Source organism: Ascaphus truei, chromosome 8 (assembly GCF_040206685.1).
Source record: "Ascaphus truei isolate aAscTru1 chromosome 8, aAscTru1.hap1, whole genome shotgun sequence".
Lineage (NCBI taxonomy): Eukaryota > Metazoa > Chordata > Amphibia > Anura > Ascaphidae > Ascaphus > Ascaphus truei.
The window spans coordinates 51,937,223-51,959,426 of NC_134490.1; the positions used below are offsets into that span (position 1 = coordinate 51,937,223).

Here is a 22,204-nt window from a genome sequence, read left to right on the forward strand (position 1 = left end):
GGGACGTGCAAAATACACATTGTAACTGCAAGTTAAGCGAAACATGTGAAACACCTGATGTGCTCACCGTAAATGTGCAAAAAAATGTGAGGGATTAAAACATATATACACACGTGTGGATGACGATGCATTAGGCGTTATATGGCTGAGTGCTTTCAGCATTTATATATTGTGCTAGATTCTAGTAGTAAAGGTTTTTGTGTCTTCTATCAAATATAGAACATTTTTGATTTACTTACCTGCGTGCTGTCCCTTGATGTCGTGTTGCAACCGGTATCGTATGGTATATATATATATATGTGTGTGTATATATATATATATATATATATATATATATATATATATATGTATATATGTATATATGTATATATGTATACATACACCAATAATACCAACATAAAGGTTATCAAGAAAATAAAATATTGTTCCTTTTTTTATTGGTAAGACATTTAATCATTTAGATTTTATTACCAGCTATACTTGTCTGACCGCCAGATGGTTATACTGCCTCCCATACACGGGGCGGGCACCTAAGCCACAATATAAGCTATTATCCGGAATTGCTGTTGCATGGCCCACGGGGGGTTAAGGATCCCACCTGAGTAGTTACCTTGACAACCGAAGAGTTATATAGAGCAGGCTTCAGGGACTCTGTTCTCAGTTCCCCTGACGAAGCTCTGTGTAGCGAAACATACCTCAGGCTTTTTACGATAGGGCCGTTTAGTGCGGGCAGAATAAAGGGGGGGAGGGGGGAGTACGGCAGGAATCGAGGCAGAGGGCAAGAAAAAGAATAGAACAGCAAAATGCAAGCAATCATTGCAGTGAGTTGGGCTATGGGACTATTAATAATGAGTATCAGGTAGTACCTGACCTAAGCCGTGTGTACCTATGCCACCTTATAGGCAAACTAACTAACATTAAACCCCAGTACATCTTATAACTACTCGAGTGAGTATGGTTGGAAGCCTGAATTGAATGTGTTTATTATTATAGTGCTTGTGCGGACATGACCACAACAGAAATATGGCTATCCACTGTGAGATATATATATATATATATATATGTGTGTGTGTGTGTGTATATGTATATTTATTTCTCCCCCTACCCCCTGACTTTTCCCTTGCACGCTTTATTTGCCATGGGCTCCATTTTATACCTTTTTACCCCCTTATTTTAACACAATCCCATTAGATGTTACGTTTTATACATTTTTTTGCCCACTTGTGGGCATCCAGAGTGAATTCTGAGATTCCCGATCCCCATTTCCCTGGTCTGTTTGTATTTAACACCCCTCTGACACCATCAGGGACATAGTGCACAACACTGACACAAGTGCACATACATGCCGGAGCTTAGCAGAACGCAATCCCTTCTCTTAGGATTCCAAGTTTCTAGCTAGAAAGAAGCATAACCTATTAGCATTAGAACCGATAAAAAATAAGGATTTATTTATAAAATGTGTTACTAGGCAGTAATATAATGAGAGTTAGCTCTCGTTTTCAAGTATCTCCTGGGCATAGAGTTATGATGACAAATACATGGTTACAAATACATGGTTACATTAAATGAACAGGGTTATTATCAGTGGTTGACAAATCACCAAAAAATCTACTCGCCACACAAAAAAATCTACTCGCCACCTAGTACCAAACGTGTGCTGCTTGGGCCAATATTTACTCGCCCGGGGGTTAAATCCACTCGCCCGTGGCGAGCAAGTGTATAGGTTTGTCGAACACTGGTTATTATACATTATATACAAGACATAGCATGCACAGTTAAAGATAATATATGGTATTGGCGTATGTAACAGTTACAGACCAGGTTAAAATGTGAGGCAGCCTTAGTTTTGAAAGAGCTTAGACTGGTGGTGGCTGTGAGAGTCTCCGGTAGGTTGTTCCAGGTGTGAGGTGCATGGTAAGAGAAGGAGGAGCGGCCGGATACTTTGTTGAACCTTGGGACTGAGAACAGTCTTTTGGAGTCAGATCTGCGTGCTGTAGGGGTGAGGAGCTTAACGAAGCAGTGCTATTCCATAAAACACCTTGGGGCCCATTCACTAGAAGTTTATCTTCTGACCCTAATCACAGCGTCCTGTTGCAGGTCTTAATCTACTTCACATTACAAAATATTTCAATGGAAATGAGACTTAGGCCCAACTCTTGGGCATGGCTTGTAACTAAAAGCAGCTGTTTACTGCTCCGGGCAACTGATCTAGTATTGGAGTAAAAAACGCGTTAACGGAAAGTTAAACAATGTTAATTACGTAGCCCCTGCACCACAGAGCTTACAATCTAAATAGGGGTAAAGTGCTGCAAGCCCTTATCAAATAAATCCTCATTATTATTAATGTTAAATATTTCCAGGAAAGACTAATATATAAATCACATTTGTAACTGTATCCCGGGATTCCATTAGGATAATGGGTAGCAACTGTTCCATGTTTCACACCGAGTCATTTAGTATAAACTTTTACGACTGAAATGAAGGATAACATACAGGTCTAACCAGCAATGGAGAAATCCGAGTCTTTGCTATGACATCTGTGAAATATATTACCTTTGTTACACTCTGTTGCACTAAATCTGCCGGCACCTGAAGGGTTTCCTCTGCTATAACCTTTCCTGCACGACCTTGTATGTATCTTTATTGTCCAGCTGTCGGCACAAGATGGGGAAGTCCAGGGGAAAAAAAACCCACCATCAGCTTCTCGTCTCGTGATACTAAAACCTATTCATTTTTTATATTTTTTTGCTTAACTATCTAACCAGCTGGAGCCAATAAATGAAGTTATGGTTTCCCTGAGATGAAATACAGTACTCAAGAACCCGGCACATTTCCTATTCACCATACACCATATACTAATTGCCTCGGACAAGTTACAAATCTGCTCTAACTTTAACCACACATTAAATAAGTTATGGTGGGTAAAACAAGTTACAGAAACCCTCCACAGTACAGCATACAGCAAATAGAAATCCCACTTGTGAGCACATTCACCTCTCAGACAGGTCTCCAACCCTGTCTTTCCCCATTATATCTTAGGCTACACCGCTTCACTGCAGCCAGGAATTCTGGGTAATGGCATGCAAATGAGCACACAGTGTCTTGTTTTGCTTCAAATCCATTTTGACATGGACCCCTTGTATAGCTCTAACTTTACAGAATTGTGATTGGTTAGCTCGTATGCCATACCATTTGTGCTTGATTTATATTTTCTAAAACAAAATGTCTGTTGTTCTGTGTTACTGTTTACACTTCACTTACCTTGTGACAGAGATATACTTCATTATTCATTAATGCACTGGTATGGCTGTAAGGCAAATGAACAGGTATTCATCTGCTGATTTCCAGGGGTCAGGGTGTGCAGGCACCCCCCCCCCCCCCCTCAACAAGTCAGGTTTTCTGTATATCCCTGCTTCAGCACAGGTGTCTCAATTAGTCCCTGCTTCAGCACAGGTGGCTCAATAAGAGGCACAGTCTTTGACTGAGCCTTTGATTGAGCCACCTCTTGTGAAGCAGGGAAAACCTGACCTGTTGGGGGGGAGATGGCTTGAGGACTGGCGTTGAGCACCCCAGCTGTACAGTACATGATGGGAAATTAAAACAAGCAATAAAGTACAAGCTGTGACCTATGATAATAACACAGCCCTCCACCGATCCTTAGCCGAACAGTACTTGGAAGGATTCTGAGCTCCTTATATTCCAAGCTGGTCTGGGGAAGGACAATGTTCGTACTAGTTTTTTGACGACACCAAGTGCCAATTTATTTAGGGCCCTTCTGCCCTCTGTCCACTTAGCAAAGAATACAATGCCAATTATAACGTTGAATCATTGCTCATAGGATTCAGAGTTTAGACACAATAAAGTGGTTGAATGATGGGAGGAACAGCTATAATAAATAAGTAGAGTGTCTCTGTACTAGTTTGGGCCCAGGGAATTACATAGCTTAGTTATGCTTTAATACAGGGTTTCTCAAAACTCTCCCTGGGGAGATTATTTTGTGGATAACAAAGCAAGCTCACACACACACATATACTAGTTAGTGCATACGGTACATGTGCTCTTGGTAATTGGTTATTATTAAAGGCGGCTTGGCTAGCGTTCCCTAAGGACAGCGTTAAGAAACATTGCTTCAGTGTCTCTTCACATCGGGGGGTGGGGGGGATTGTGATTTCTCTTCTCCTCCAGCGCTTTAAATTCTTATTTTATCCTGCTCTGCCGGCATGTAGCCGCTGCTCACCTCGCCACCGGGACCTCTCGCCGCATGCTGCTTCGCCATCAAGGTAAGTCCCTAACCTTACTCCTTGCCTTAAAATCCCCTAATACTAATGCTACCCCTACCCTTAAACCTTAACCCTTTACCCTAAAACCCCCTACCCTTAAACCTCCTATCCTTAACCCCCTACCCTAACCACTAAATTAACCCTTAAATTAACATAGCTTGGCGAAGCAAGCAGCGAAAGAGCGGCGGCGGAGGGTCCCTGTGTGGCAGAGTGCTGGCGGAGACTCGGCCGTGGCGAGATGGCTGTTCCCATTCCGCATGAGTGCCCCAGGACATAGTCAGCACGTCATGCCCAGGGAGGGTGTTTCTTTTTTAGGTTAGATCGCATTCTGCGTTCCCATGGTGCACAGGATGGGATGAATCTCTCCTCCTCTTTTCCTCCGAATTGTCTACCACGGTCACATGAAAGCGGTCACGTGACAGAGGCGCCGGGGAGTTGAAAAAGCCTGTTCTGAAGCATACCCAAAAGGAAACTAGAAAGGGAAAAAATAAAAACTACAGTTTTCACAAATGTGCTTTATTTTCTTTCAAGGCTGTTTGATGATATTTTGTGAAAACATTCAGGTGAAAAGTATTTTATGTTTTTGCTCTGCCCGCGGATAAAATTACTTTTGTTCATTGCTGCAGTTGCTCCTGATGTGACCGCAGCTGTCTCTACCCACTAGCTGACTCAAAGGCAGTCATACCTCTGGGCCAGACATTATCCTCCCTGACAATGATTGAAAAATAAAAAAAATAAACTATATCTCTGAATACATCCATGTTGCTTCATTTTAGCTGCACTAAGGCTCATATTCTATAAGCTAGATATATTCTATATACTATGGGTAGTCTTCACCTCCATTTAAATGAATGAAACAAAACATGTCTCCAGTAAAGGGAAGAAACTCCATTGCCTAGGCCAGGGGTTTATGTATTTATTTATCAAATGTGTTACCAGGAAGTAATACATTGAGAGTCACCTCTCGTTTTCAAGTATGTCCTGAGCACAGAGTTATGATGACAAATAATACATGAATACATTAAGTGAACAGGCCTATACATTATGTATAAAGACATTGCATCAACGAAACATTTTTTATCTTTTAGGCGTATGTAAAAGTTACAGACCAGATAAAAATGTGAGGCAGCTTTAGTTTTTAAAGAACTTAGACTGCTGGCGGCTGTGAGAGTCTCCGGTAGATTGTTCCAGGTGTGAGGTGCATGGTAAGAGAAGGGGGAGCGGCCGGATACTTTGTTGAACCTTGGGACCGCGAACAATCGTTTGGAGTCAACTCCAGTCCTCAAGCCCCCCTCCAACACATCAGATTTTAAGGATATCCCAGCTTAAGCACAGGTGGCTCAATCAGTGGCTCAGTCTTTGAAGCTGGGATATTCTTAAAACCTGACCTGTTTGATGGGGGGCTTGAGGACTGGGGTTGACCACCCCTGGCCTAGTGAATAAAGGCACCTGCAGGCTTTCCATATAGTGCGACCTGAGCTCTGGCAATGTCTACTCCTATCATTTCTTTCCTAACGCGCCTAATGTTCAGTAGGTAAAACATCCGATCATCTAAGAGTCATGGGTTCAAGTCCCTGTGAGGGAGCAGTCAAACAGTTTAGGCGTGTAATATAGTGTGCGTGCGCGTCAATTATAATCGGCTGTGTCCAGGCCTGACGTTCTATACTTCATCCGCGCGCACGGCAGTGAGCGTTTAGCCGGCAGAGCGGAGGAAAGACCTGAAAAGTATATTTTCGCGCTGCTGCCGGATCACGTCACACTCTTTTAGCCAATCACAGTGAGGCTGCAATTACTTTGTATTTTGCGCAGAAGGGAAAGGCTTTTTACAGGAGCAAAATTTTGTTAAATTTGAATTATTTTCAAGGCACGTGTGTGTGTGTGTGTGTGTGTGTGTGTGAATTTATTTATTAATATAATTAAATATGTTTATATCTTTACATATATTTATTTACACACTCACCTATCTCTCTCTATCATATCTCTATCATATATAATACTGTGTGTAATGGATGCAGGCTGAGCTTGCTATGGTTGTGTGTGAAGCCGTGTGTGATGTCATAGCCACGCCCACCTGTCGCTCACAGCACAGACCTGTACACACAAAAAGTGTGATTCACGTGCACGAGCATTAGCGCATGCGCACGAGCACGCCAACTATAAAACAAGCCTTAGTCAGCAGTAGTCATTTTTCAGCAGGGGCAGTGCGATGTAAATAAAGGTTGGGAAACACTGCTCTAAAGCAGGGATGCTCAACTACAGTCCTCAAGCCCCCTAACAGGTCAGTTTTCAGGATATCCCTGCATCAGCACAGGTGGCTCAATCAGAGGCTCAGTCTTTCACTCTGATTGTGCCACCTGTGCTGAAGCTGTGAGGGAGCTGTCTGTCCTATTTGTTTCCTAAAGCTGTAAACGCTGTAATCAACTGGATTCCTTTAAAATCTATTGAGTGATTCCATAACGCTCTGATGTCAAACAGATTGCTTTAGTGTTGTAGAATAACAATGTTTTCTGGACAATTCACCCAGTCTTCATTTTAGATTCAGATTTTTCCATGGATTTGGGGACAACACAGACTAATACCTATTTATCTCATCATATTTTTTTAAGCTGTTTATGTAATATTTGCAGTATTAAATATACAGGTATTAATATAAAGTTATCTTTTTTTTCTTATGTAGCGGTGACAGCTGTACTCATACTTTTTGCCAGCACATTGAGTATCTGCCCGAGGGGATTACATAGACATATTTGATGCAGGAGGCATATGGAGATAGTGATAGGCTCAAGGTCACAAATAGCTGATACTGGGATTCACAACAGGCTCACCCACTTCAAGGCAGTGTTCATACTACTACGATGCTGCACTAGCCGTGTGTGAAACGCACATATTTTTAGTGCTGTGACAAAATGCTACTAAAATCATGTATTTCATGAGTACAATTATCTCCAATGTAATTTCTCACTATTTCACCCGTCCCTTTCTTCACAATATTAAGCAGACTGCGCCTGTTCCTTTGTGCTTATAGGACACGACCCGTTCTTAATGTACTGTACTGTGAATGAAGGAGAATTTCACTGTCACTCGCTGTTCTGTGTTTGTTCTTCGGAAAAAGAGCCTGTTGGTATCAGATAATATGAATGTCTTTTCAAGAAGCTGAATTCAGTGGTGAAATACTGATGCAAATAATATAAGACTTGGTTGGGTTCTTTTTTTTTGGGGGGGGGGGGGGGGAATTATGCTGCTATAACCAGATAATTTGCCATTTGTCAGCTCTATGCCCTACACTCTAATGCTGAGAAAGGTTATAACAGAGCATACAAAGTGGGAGCTAATCATGCTGTCCCTGAATGAGAGTCAGGGCTTATTATGAAAGATTGATTACATTTATTGGCAACCAGTGTATATTATTCTCCAAATACAATCCATACTGACTTGCAATTACTGTTCACATCTCTTTTCCTCATGAATATTCTTCAATTTCACTAAATTGGAACTGCCATGTGAGCAGCTTCTAAAGCTGTAACATTGGAATGGGTGAATATTGAACAACTGACTACAGGTCTACTCTTGAATTTATGCCGTTTCGATGGAACAGTAGACAGAGGAAACCTCATTCGAACTCGTAAAATGCTTAAAGGAACAGTGCCAAATAAGAGGCACTATGAAGTTTAGTGGTTGAGTTAGTATTGTAGGCTTTGGGTGATTGAATCATGGAATGTGGACAGCCGTATTACACTGACCAGATTTCTGTGACAGTGAAAAAATAGCTATTCTACAAGTCACTGATACCAGATTTCCTATCCCACCTAGGTCTCATTAGGAGGCCCTTGGATTTTCAGTTGTCGGCGTGCAGTGTTTGGCTCCTGTGTCCCTGAATCCCAGGAAGTTCAGGGAGTCAATATTCTATGGTACATAGTCTCAAAAGCAATACTTTTCACTCAGCATTAAGTGGCTGCTATTTATTAAGCCTAGACGGATTCAGTATAAATTACATTCAGGTTTAAGTGGACAAATATTGTGTTCCCTACCTGAAGCTTGACGGATGTCAACTCCTTTGTGTTAATAAAATGGATAGCTTCAAATGTGTCCTAAATCAGCTTATTTATTTTGGAATGCAAAGTAGATAAGTTTTTTATATCACTTACGAAGTGTTTTTCCTGTGTCTGTCTACACAGGTATCTTTCTCGTTCTAGGGCAGGGGTGGCCAAATCCAGTCCTCAAGGGCTACCAACAGGTCAAGTACCACTTATCTAAATAAAGTGAATAGAACAAATTGGAACGTCTCACCATTCTTGAGCAGGCATTTATAAGTTTGTCAGGTACTGCATAAAGTATCCTCAGATTCCGCAGTGGTAGAAATCCATAGGAGGAAAGTTACGAAGTATGTCGTTCTCTGCCACTATCTCTATTTGTAGAGAGCTGTGTTTGTTCCTGTGAGGACCGTAATTCTCAAAGTGGGTGACATTTCAGTCCCTCCTGGTCCTTCTTCCTGGTCCCTTGTCTTCTTTTTTTTAATGTTTTTTTTTCTATCATTTGTTCGAAATATCACACGTTATATAAGTTATATTATAGTGGGTAAAACATTGACAAAAACCCTCCACTGTACAGCAAATTAAACTATCACATGTGAGCACATTCACGTCTCAGACAGGCCTGCAACCCTGTCTTTCCCCATTATCTATTGGCATACAATGCTTCCACACTAGCCAGGGATTCTGGGTAATGACATGCAAATGAGCACAGAGTGTCACCTTTTGCTTGATGTCTATTTTAACATGGGACCCCTATAAGCTTATGCCTGCTGTATTACACAGATGTTCAGCACACCCTGGGTTAAAGAAACCTACTCACAGACAGCTGTTTTGACCTTTTGGGTCCCTTCAGTGTCAGGTTGATTATACTGGCTTTGCCGTGAAGTTGGAATAGGTTTCAACCACACATTATATAAGTTATGGTGAGTAAAAAAGTGACAACTTTTTACCGTACAGTGCACAGCAAATAAAAATATCACATGTGAGCACATTGACATCTCACACAGGTCTGCTACCTGCCCTTCCCCATTATCTCTTAGCATACAATGCTTCCACTGCAACATAATTACATAATCCTAGATATTTTTGTAACTCTATTGAAATAAAAGGTAACTTTTGTATAATCTAAGGATTTATACACATGCAGGACTATGAGACGATATAGGCCCATATTTACTAAGCCTTACGCCATAAGACACCTTAGTGAATTGGCTGTATGGTGTCTTCTAACTCCAGAAGGTGTTTTGCTGAATTTCACCTCCTCGTTAATATGGGCCTGAATGAGAATTGTGATTATGCATCTGACTATAGTATGTGGCTTTAAGATATATCGAATGTAGATGCTTATTGGTTAAGCTTTTGATCTCCAAAAAAGATGTTCCTCTGTAGCCCAATAAAGTTTTTGTTGGAGGTTGAGATGTAGATCAATAGGCTGAACGCCATTAATTTCAGCTCTGTGGACCCCCTGCTTCCAGAGATACTTCCGAAGAGGGCGCCGGTATCTCTGCAGTTTTCATCTTCCTTTTCACACGGGCCAATAGGAAGCCGAACCGGAAGACGTCACGGCTTCCTATTGGCCGCACAGCCCAAGAGCTTTGAAAAGCAGCCATGATATATATTATCTTTCACTGTGCATGCAATACCTTGTATATAATGTACTAGCTGAGAGACCCGGCGTTGCCCGGGATGTAAATCCGTAATAGGTAGTATTATTTATAAATCGTGGAACAATAGGTGACTATTTGTTGTAAAGGTTGGATAATAATGTTGAAAAGAAAGATGGAAGAAAATGTAATACGATGTTGTATAAAAATGGTTTATTGTAAACACACCACAGTACAATGTATATTTTGGTGACATAAGTGATGTGAAAATGTGAGGTGTGTGTCCTGCTAGGGTGTGAGCGTGTGTGAGGCGGCAGGTGGGTGTTCAGTACGGGTGGCGCGTGGGTAGTGAGTGCTGGCTGTGGGTCGGGGTCCTGCATGGGTGTGAGACGGCGGGTGTGTGGCGAGTGCGGGTGACAGCTGGTCAGTGATATTGTTGCGTAGGGGCAGGATGCGGCAGGTGTGTGTCGAGTGTGTGGGGTGGGTGAGAGGCGGCGGGTGTGTGTCGAGTGTGGCGGGTGTCTGTTGAGTGCGTGCGGCGGCTGTGTGGCGCAGGGGTGTGAGCGGTGGGCGGGTGAAAGGCAGAAGTGCGAGTGGGCGAAAGGCAGAGGCGGGAGGGCGAACAAAAGGCGTTGAAGGAGGGGAGGTGAGGTCGGAGGGCTGGTGGTGGGGGGTGGTGAGGGGAGGTGAAGGGGGGGCGGAGGGGAGGTGAGGGGGTATTGGGGGATGGTGATGGGGGGGTGGAGGGGAGGTGAAGGGGGGGCGGAGGGGAGGGGAAGGGGGGGCGGAGGGGAGGTGAAGGGGGGGAGGTGAAGGGGGGGAGGTGGAGGGGGGGAGGTGGAGGGGGGGAGGTGGAGGGGGGTGGAGGGGATGTGGAAGGGAGGGGAAGTGGAGTGAGGGGGGGTGAGGGGAGGTGAAGGGGGGTGAGGGGAGGTGAAGGGGGGTGAGGGGAGGTGAAGGCCGCTCACTCACCCGTCCGGCCACTCACTCACCCGTCCGGCCGCTCACTCACCCGTCCGGCAGCTCCCACGTGGATCTGAGGCGGGATGCAGCGTGTTGTGGCTGCTCCCCCGCTGTGTCCCGGGCGTGCGCTCGCTCCGCTCCCCCGCTGACTGTAGCGGCGCAGCGGGGGGGGGTGGAGGGGAAGTGAGTGAGGGGAGGTGAAGGGGGGTGAGGGGAGGTGAAGGCCGCTCCCTCACCCATCCGGCCGCTCCCTCACCCGTCCGGCCACTCCCTCACCCGTCCGGCCGCTCCCTCACCCGTCCGGCAGCTCCCTCACCCGTCCGGCAGCTCACTCACCCGTCCGGCAGCTCCCTCACCCGTCCGGCAGCTCCCTCACCCGTCCGGCAGCTCCCTCACCTGTCCGGCAGCTCCCACGTGGATCTGAGGCGGGAGGCAGCGTGTTGTGGCCACTCCCCCGCTGTATCTGGGCGCTCGCTCCGCCCCCCGCGCTGACTGTAGCGGCGCCGGGGGGGGGGGGCGGGGGGTGAAAGCGCGGGAAACAGGGGGGGGGGGCGGAGGAAGAGGCGGAGCCTCCGGGACCGGTAGGTAAGAGAGCGAGAGATGTGCTGCTAACACTGTGAGCCCCGCTAATGTATGTAACACCCCCCCCCCCCTAGTGTGTGTGTGTGTGTGTGTGTGTGTGTGTGTGTCTCCTTCACTCCGCCTCAGGCCAATGAGAGGTGTGCGGGGGCGGGCGGGCCAAGGGAGTAATCTCATTGGCCTGGCCCAAGGTCCAATGAGATTGCCGCTAGGGACACGGGGAGGGACACAGGGAGACACATACAGACACGGACACATAGGACACTTTCAGAAATATATAGTAAGATACCCTGTTCACTTATGTAACTGTATTTGTAACCATGTATTATTTGTCATCTTAACGCTGTGCCCAGGACATACTTGAAAATGAGAGGTAACTCTCAATGTATTACTTCCTGGTAAAACATTTTATAAATCAATAAAAGATAGTGAACCTTGGAGTGGCTACTGGCACCGCCTATGGAGGTAAATACTGTACTTCCAGAAGCAGGGGGTCCCCAGTGCTGAAATTAATGGGGGGTCAGCTCCGGAAACCCCCTGCTTCAATGCTACATTGATAAAATGAATTTTAAAAAATGGCTTGAATTGCCTCTTTAAATCAGGCCTTAGGCTACGGCCCCAGTCACTGCGTGCGTCGGAGCGTCTGACGGCGCGTGCACAAGTTTCAGCCGCAATCTGTGGTCTAGGGGTCGCGATGGGACGTGCGTCAGGGGGCGCAGCCATGACATGATGTCACATTCGCCCTCTCATTGGCTTAAAAATACTTGCCTCTCATTGGTTGAAACTATCTGTGCACTCATTGGTTGACAATCAACCATATGACGCCGTCGCGGAACGCAAAGACACATTTCTTGTCTTCCCTACATGTGGTAGCGCCATCACGCTTTGGAAGCGCACGCACACGCGCTGACTGGGGCCTGCCCCATAGAGGGCCGTATCTTGTTCGCGGTGTGCACGCCATCACACGCGCTTCCGCGAGCTGTGGGGACGAGGGCTTATGCATTTTAGCACCGCGGTGAGCCTGCCAAATGATTTACGATGTCTGTCATTATGTTTAAACATGAGCAGTGCTGATTCTAACCATTGAGTTGGCATGGAGGTTTGTAAAATAAAACATACTGTAGTCACAATCACATGCAAGCAGTACTGTGACTGAGACAATGTCCCATGAAGATATCTTCACGTGACACCTTCCAAGAATAATATTAAAAGTACAGCTGTGATCCACGGACTACTTAACCACTGTTCAAAGTGAAAGCTAAAAAAAAAAGAGCTATGTTATTTGAGAAAATAATACTATAATGATACTATACAGCTCTATACTGTATATATCCAGTCATCCTTCCTTTGTTAAGAGAATATAGCTTAAAGTAGCCCTAACAGGAACTCTACTGGTATTTGGAGAAAAATTATGAGCATGGGGTGAAATATCCTCAGGCAGCTTCAGTAAGGATGATAACAGCAATAATAATAATAACTTTATTTCATATAGCACTTTTTCTCCCAATGGGGCTCAAAGTGCGTTACAATTACAGTACAGTGCACGGTAAGCAGCCTTGTACATACAGATATATGTACATTTTGATGTGCCAGTGTTTCTAGTCCCTTTTGCGTATTAATATAGCCACCATCCAAGCCTCATTCCCACAGGCCAATAGGAAGCTGACATTGTGGATTTCTATTGAATGACTCATGTTTTGATTTGACTTTAATAAAATAAAACCTAGTAAATATCTTCGGATCCAGGGAGTCCCCAGAGCTATGAATATCGGGGTACAGGTTCTGTATAAAAATAATAACAATGGGAGGGATTGCTGGTTCAATAGATCTACTTTTCCCATACGTATGTATGGATGTATATATGTATACAGCACAACCCCGTTATAGTGTGATCCACTACAACGCAGATCCGCTTATAACGCGGTCTGAGTTTGGCTCCCAAATTAGAACTTCTCCAATATTTTTTTTCCCCCAAAGCTTTATTGCTAACGCAGACACACACACAAACACACACACCTTCCTTAACCCCTTTTGTCCTTGATTTCTTTGCACAGAATGCCATCCTCAGAGTCTGCGCACAGCAGCGCTCCGGTTACAATGAGGCGTGATGGGCATAGCGCTGCTAGACCGTGCATTATGGTAAATCCAAAGGCCAGCGTCCGGAACCGCAGCAGAGCATCTCCAGCACTGGCACTGGCCCAGAGACATGGAGGGGCTAGAGAGAGCCCGAGCATCCTGATCCCCTAGAGACATGGAGAGGTCGGAGACCAAGCCCATGATAGGGAGGCAAGGAGCCGGTGGCAGCGGAGGGAGTAGGAGGACGGGGGATAGCAGGGACATGAGCCGTGCTGCTCTCCGCCATCGGGGGGCTCAACAAGCTGAGGGTTGTCCGGAAAGGGATGCCCAAGCCCCAGGAGGGGAAGTTGAAGATCCGGGTGAAAGCCTGGTCCGGTATCCCTTACAAGGGAAAGTGTGTGTGTGTGTATATATATATATATATATATGTATATATGTATATATATATATATATATATATATATATATATATATAATCAAAAAATAAATAGATGATACCGTTCTGTGGCTAACGAAATGCTTTTATTTGTGCGAGCTTTCGAGATACACTGATCTCTTCTTCCGGCGATGTTACAATGAATGAAGCAAGGATAACTTAAAAACAGTGTCTCTTGGAATGTTATCTGTGCTTCTCCTTCCCCCCCCCCCCCCTGTGGATGTGTTTTATGGCTAGAGGTGTCAAAGGGTAACTGAAAGCAAGTGAAGAAAGAGTGTGTATGTGTAGCAGTGTGAATAAAAATGAATGGAGAGCCCACAGTATAAACAGTGCTCTACACAAGGTGTGTGTGGAGTGAGAGGGATATAAATGGTGTGGGTGGGTGTGGAAATGTGAGAGTTTGTAGCACAACTAAAAGTGTGTGTGGATACTATGTGGTCCCTATTGGTGTATATGGATGGAAAAATAAGGAGTATTAGTATGTGTGAGAGACAGCTGTGTGTGCATACATATAGCACAGTATGTACAGACATGGCCTTTAGCGCTCATGGGTAGAGAGTTCGCTAGTGTCAGTAATGACTCATAAAATTTCGATCTCTGTTTAGGCCACTGCTAAGTGTCCCGAACAGTTGCATAAATTTGTATTCATGCAACCGTCTCTCTTTCGGGGTTTTAAGATTACCTTTGAGTATAGCAACCCTCAGATCGTTCATCTTATGGCCAGAGTCAGAGAAATGTTCGCCAACAGGACTGTCTCTTGTTCCGCGTGTGATGCTGTGGCGATGCAGGTTCATTCTCTTGTTTAGCCCCTGTCCTGTCTCACCTATGTAGTAGCAGCCCCCTGGGCATTTCATGCACATGATGAGGTACACGACATTGCTGGAGGAACAGGTGAATCTTCCTCTGATTTTGTGTTCCCGATTCTTGTGTGGTATTTGTATTGTGTCCGCTGTGTAGAGCATTGCGCAGGTTTTGCATCTTGGGTCCTGGCATGGTTTTGTCCCGCATTCAGTTGTATTGCTGAATACTTTACTCCTCACCATAATATTCTTGAGATTATGGGGTTGTCTGTATGATAATAAGGGTGCTTCAGGGAAGACCTGTTGCAGTCTTGTATCTTCCTGGAGGATGGGTTGTAGTTTCCTGGCGATCTTGCGTAGGTCTCCTAGGTGTGGGTTATATGTGACCACCAAAGGAACCCTGTCGCTTGTCTCCTTCTGTTTGTATTCAAGGAGATCACTTCTTGGTATTCTGGTGGCTTTGTGAATTTGCTGGTCTACAATTCTGTGGTTATATCCACGGTTTATAAAGTCTGATCTCAAGGCTTTAATCCGCTGGTCTCTGTCTGCTGTGTCGGAGCATATCCGGTTGTATCGTATGGCTTGACTGTAGATGGTTGCATGTTTGGTGTGTGTCGGGTGGAAGCTGTTGTCCCTCAAATAGCTGGCTCTGTCTGTAGGTTTGCGGTATACAGAAGTCTGTAGTTGGTTGTTCTTTATACTAATGGTGGTGTCTAGAAAATGTACTTCATCCGGGGAATGGGTGAGTTTGAGGTTGATGGTCGGGTGGAAAGTATTGAAGTTGTCATAGAACTGTAGGAGGTCCTGTTCGCCAGAGGTCCAAATCAGGAGGATGTCATCGATGTAGCGAAGGTATGTAAGGGGTTTCAAGTGACAGGTGGACAGAAAGTCACTTTCCAGTTTTGCGCAGAACAGATTGGCATACTGTGGCGCCATCCGAGTACCCATAGCGGTCCCGGTTGTCTGGAGGTATGTGTCATTTCCAAATGTGAAGTAGTTATGGGTCAGAATAAATTCAATGCATTTAGTCACTGTCTCTGTGAGTGGCTCCTGCGATCCCAGAAAGTATCTACAGGCTGAAATCCCATCCTCGTGGGGGATGTTTGTATAAAGTGACTCTACATCCATAGTTGCTAGTAGTGTTCCTGTAGGGAGGGGGCCAATGGCATTCAGTTTGTTTAGCAGGTCGGTGGTATCCTGGATATAGCTGGGTGTACACATACACACTCTTTCTTCACTTGCTTTCAGTTACCCTTTGACACCTCTAGCCATAAAACACATCCACAGGGGGGGGGGGGGGGGAAGGAGAAGCACAGATAACATTCCAAGAGACACTGTTTTTAAGTTATCCTTGCTTCATTCATTGTAACATCGCCGGAAGAAGAGATCAGTGTATCTCGAAAGCTCGCACAAATAAAAGCATTTCGTTAGCCACAGAACGGTATCATCTATTTATTTTTTTGATTATTGAAGCTCGGCTAACACGGTACTGATACCTCTACATGTATATATATATATATATATATATATATATATATATATATATATATATATATATATATATATATATATATATATATACACAGTGTTCGACAAACCTATACATTTGCTCGCCCCGGGCGAGTGGATTTAACCCCCGGGCGAGTAAATATTGGCCCAAGCAGCACATGTTTGGTACTAGGTGGCGAGTAGATTTTTTGGTGATTTGTCAACCACTATATATATATATATATATATATATATATATATATATATATATATATATATATATATATATATATATATATACCATGATATTTCACCCCCACTACTGTCCATGTAGATACTGCACCGACACACTTTATTCGAGCAAATACCCAGTATGTACCTGGCAGATACCTGGAATGCGCCGCTCCTCACCTCTGACAAGCCCCGTTGCGTTTGCCTTCCCAGCCTGGGTTCATGCCTGGCTGACGGGCGGCTGATCTGTTAAATGATGATGATTAGGATTTAATAGGCTGCAATGCTTCGCGTGTCTACCAGATGGCATAAATTCATGAATTATAATGCAGTATATATATATATACTGTGCAGTATTGCAGCCAGCGGGAATAAAATGCTTCAATCCCTGCTTGGAAAATACCTCAATGCACTCGGGCAGAAAACAGTCACAAACCTCAATACACCCGGGTATACCCGAATTCGTGGGACTAGCCGAGCTCGAATAAAGTGTGTCGCCAGTGTAAGGGCGGCCTCTCTCATGTTAGTCATCACCACAGTCTCCCTGTCATATACAGAGGTTCTGTCTGCACTGCTTATGTGCCTTACCTGCAGTGATACTATCTGTACCATGCATGCGCTCTCCAGCGTGCTGAGTCTGATATTTTTACTGATCGTGGTGGCCATTTTGGTTTGGTTTCCGCGATCACTTATAACGCGGTCGCATTATGTGGACCCCAACCACCACATTATAACGGGGTTCAGCTGTATCTTTATTAATATAGTGCCATTAATGTACATAGCACTTCACAGCCGTAATACACAGGACATAATATAAATAACAAATAATACAAAACACATAATGTGAAGAAGTGCTTCAGACATAAAAGTAACATTTAGCAAAAGGAGTCCCTGACCTAAAGAGCTTAAAATCTAATTGGTAAGTAGTACGAACGTGCAAAGACAGTAGACAGGTGTTCTGGTAAATGCGTCTGGAAGGGGTAAAGGTCAATGTACAGTTTGAGGTGTATAGTATCAGCCATGGAGCTACTCCTATGCTTCGTTAAGCAGGCATGTTTTAAGATGTGTCTTAAAGGTGGATAGAGGGTTCTAGTCGGATATTGAGGGAAAGGGCAATCCAGAGATGTGGGGCAGTCAGTCAGAAAGGTTTAAGGTAGTAGAGAGCTTTAGACACAAAAGGGGTAGAGAGGAAACATTCTTGAGCAGAACGTTTTATCCATCCATGGCTTTGTTTTGCTTTTTTATTTTCAGACATGCCACCTTATACATTGTAATGCCATGTTTTAACAATGCTGCGTGTGATTGGACCTAGTGTTAATAAAATTGCAATGTAAAAAAAAAACAGGGTTTAGTCAAACTCATAATTGCTTTAAATGGCGACACGTACATTTTCATGGCTGTCGTCACCTCAGCAGGAGCAGCGGCAATGAAAAGCAAAGTGCTCAGTAACAATCTAACAAGCTACTTTACATTCATTCCACCATGATTTGTATGATGGACAAAAGCAGGTTATGCTGACGTGTTTACATATGTTATGGCAGGGGTTCTCAACTCCAGTCCTCAATCCCCCCAACATGTCAGGTTTTCAGGATATCATTACTTCAGCACACGTGACTCAGTCAAAGACTGAGCCTCTGATTGAGCTGCCTGTGCTGAAGCAGGGTCTGATTGAGCCAGCTGTGCTGAAGCTGGGATATCCTGAAAACCTGATCTGTTGTGGGGGCTTGAGGACTGGAAATGAGAACTCCTGTGTTACACGGTAAGGTTGTTTTTTTTTCTCCTCCATATAGATGCATGTAATAAACTGACATGATGCCCTCTATGTTAATAGTGTTTGTTCAAACTCGGGAAAATAACTATTTGTAGCTGTTTAATAGCACTGCTTTGCTCCAGGAGAGCAAAGAGGTCATAAGTAGCTGAAAATTGTTTTGCACACAAGTCTCTTTGTTAATTGACTGAAGCGCTCTAACAAACCCCAGTAATTGGCAAAGTAACCTTGACACATTTCAGTTGGAGGTTGGGATATGTACAGTTTATTATATTCCAGACAGTCTGCATTCCTCTAGTGGCCAACTCCAGTCCTCAAGGGCCACCAACATGTCAGGTTCTCAGGACAGGTGGCTCAATCAGCGGCTCAGTTGGTGGCCCTTGAGGACTGGAGCTGGCCACCCCTGGCCTATACACACCACCAGGTTAACTAGACCCCTACATTTTCTCACTTTCTTTCAAGAAGTTGTACACAGTTCTGTGGGAAAAAAGATAATAGGAGCAGCAAAGAAAATCAGACTTACAAAAAAATGACCATTATCAGTGAGCTGCTGCGGCTGCTATTTCACTTTGATTTTGAAGGGGGTTTTACAGACAAGACTTGAAAAGAAGGGAACTGATTGTCGGGAACAGAACTGATTGTAGTATGTGCGCTATGGATTGTATCAAGTAAAAGAACGGTGAAGTAAGATCTCAATTTATAATACAGCATTGTAACATCGTTTGTGTGAGCCCATTCTATTCCATGCAAGACTACTTGCTCTTTGTTACTTATGTGCATAATAACGCTTTTATTCTGCTACAATTCCATGATCATTGATGCTTCCACCGAAGTTATCATATGCAGCAAAAATGTGACTTGCACAGAATCCGAGTTAGCTTGTCACCGCCTCATTTTGCTTCTGCTTTAACTCGTTTGCTGAATAAGCGGTTAATAACGGTAATAGCAGAGATATGAAAATCATTGAGGCAGCTCTCCATGAATGTCAAAGTTTGAGTATTACTGCTCTATCCTGGGGAAAAAAAGAGTGAAGTGATGTTTCTATAACTTTGCTTAAGTCTTATGCGTAATTCATTATTCAAGCCAGTAAAAATCAGCCCTTACAATGAAATAGGTGCTGGGAGGGAGGTCTGTGTTGAGTGAAAGACCAAGAAGAAAGAATTGTGTTGTAGGTTCCCCGGGGTGCGCACCTGCAGTATAACGCAATTCTTTTGGTTGACTTGCGGCTTTCCTAACAGACCTCCCACCTACTGTAGCGCCAACGAGTATTCTAAAACAAATCTGGGGCAATCACCAACAAGACCCAGGTACATGCTGCAACATTTCAGTGACATTTCTGCAGACAGACTAATGGCCCATCGGATTAACAGCGGGGTCCTTGGCAGTCCCATTCAAACTGAACAGGGACCCCTGCTGTGTTAATCCGGTGGGCCATTAGTCTCTGCAGAAATGTCACTGAAATGTTGCAGCATGTACCCAGCATGTACCTGGATCTTGTTGGTGATAGTCCCAGATTTTCCAAGGCAAGTTTTAGAATACTCGTCGGCGCACCTGTATGTCTATTTTATTTGCATTTGTAGCACCCACACACCCTCCTTGGTACTATTTGGGCACCACTAATACATTATATTATACTCCATACAGTTGAGCATTGTACATCTATGTTTGAAGCATTAAGTAACTACCGCGCAAACAGGATGGAGGATGGCAGGTGTAAAAGAAGATTGCACACGTTAAAGATGGAGAGGCGAGGCATGTTTGCGCTTTTTATGTTACACGTGTCTTGCTTACAAGGAAATAAGAAGATGTTTAAAAACTAAAGTCCAGGAACCCTCGCAGTATGTATTCACACCACAATATGATTGTCCATTCCTAGACTTAGCCACAATTTACTGCAACTATGTTGTTTGTATCTGGTATAGTATTTGTACACTAAGACATGTATAAATAAACATTTAATTAAAGGTTCGTGGAAGTCCTTATAAAGGTTATTTCATGACATATTTGCCATTTAATCATTATCAGAGTCTTTCAGATCAATATTGTATCTTCTGTGTTTGTAACCTATGTGTGTGATGTGACTCTCTAATCATGTTCTAGCAGAATAAGGGGGTGTGAAAAAACCCAGACCCATTTAATCTGTATTTGCATGAAGATGGTCTTCATAGTGTTTTTTTCTGGGATTAAGACAGGCTGACAGCTGGGAAGATACAGAATTTGGGTGATACACTTGACTTAATAAAACGCCGAAATGCAGAGCTCCTATCAGACAAGCTCAGAGAGTGGAGCAGGCAGCAGAATGTGATCGCCAAACGCATGCAGTGATGCTCCTTGCTTCATGAACATGGTGTGAAGACCTCTGCTAATGATGCCAAGGGGAATTAGTAAAAGAAATAAACAAATCAAAATGCTGTATATTCTTTGAAAGCTGGCGTCAGTGATGCTATAGAAACAGAGACAATTAATCTGAATAGACTACCACCCGAAGGTCAAGTGCGGTACTGCAGTTCACATCTGTGCTTTTTCAATACCTAATGCAGGGGCTCTCAAGACCCCTCAACAGGTCAGGTTTTCAGGATATCCCTGCGTCAGCACAGGTGGATCAATTGAGCCACTGTGCTGAAGCAGAGATATCCTGAATACTTGACCTGTTGGGGGATCTTGAAGACTCGAGTTCAGCACCCCATACCTATTGTTTTCTTCCTTTTACATATCAGGGCTTTTACAATCATTACCTTGCCCTATTCACCATAAACTATTGTAAGCTAAACTCCTAGCTCTTCTGCGTTCATTTATTATTTCTGTGTAATGAATGTGGCAGAAATGATGAAGTATTTTAATCAATCTGGCACACGAGAGGTTAAGGTTGGTTACAAATTGTTTTAAAAATACAATAATTGTTTTTATAGCCTGTTAAAACCCTGGCCAGGCCTCTGATTTATAGGACTGGTGGTATCTATAGATAAGGGCATCTGATTTTGTAAGTGGGGGATTGAAATATGGCTTCCGTGACAATAGAATAAACAGGAACCTTTTAAATGTACCTTGAAAGGCATTATTTGGGGGATTCTGCAGCGTATCAGGGGGCGTGGCTGGCACTACAGGTCCAAAAATTGGAAGTTTGCCAAGTATGAAATATCCTGGGCCTGACCGCACTTTGCAAGAATAGCAAATAGATGTTTGTAACCGTAGCGATCACACGAATCAAATGATACCAAAAAACAGAAATTTCTATGTATAATCTCTGACGTCTGTTTCCTGCAAAAATAGATGTTAGGTACACAGACGCAACGGTGAAGATGGCGTTTGTCTAAGGATTATGCAAACAAAGTTATAAAGTCTTTTATATATTGAGGCAAAGTTTAAATGTCACAAGGAAGAGTTTTTTTATTCAGTCGTAAAATTGTCATGAGGCTGATTGCTGAAACTGGTTGTAAACACAGAAAGGTGTCCTTATGTTGTTCTCATTTAAGGGAATTTACTATATTAAGTCATACATTTGAATTATGAATTTGAATTCAACAGACACGTGAATTCTCATATTTCCTACTCCAGTGGCTTCTCTGGAAGAACCTATGACATGTGGTTAATTTAAAGAAACTGGCTGCATTTATTATAATTGTATGTTCTTGTAATAATCTTTTTCTGAAACCTAAGCACTATACTTTTTTGTATATTAAAGCTAAACTTTGAATAATACTTTGTGTTCTGATTAAACTGATGCACGCTTTGTACAGAGTAATTTACATTTTCGGACACATTTTGCTACAACAGATTTTTGAGTGTTAAGTCAAGGGAGCGGAAACTTTTGAAGCTGCATCAAATGACGCTCCGGGGTCGCGTCGCATCACGTCATTTGACACCGGTGACGTCACGTCACATGACCCTGCGGCGTCAAATGACGTCGCGTTGCCATGGAGACGTGTCTGAATCCTGGTAAGTGTAACT

The 22,204-nt window shown here is 43.7% G+C and overlaps 1 protein-coding gene across 4 annotated transcripts in view; it reads left to right on the plus strand.

The window, feature by feature from the left end:
* Positions 1-22,204, plus strand: part of ATRNL1 (attractin like 1) — a 662,687-nt gene that overhangs the window by 493,536 nt on the left and 146,947 nt on the right. The window lies entirely within an intron of this gene.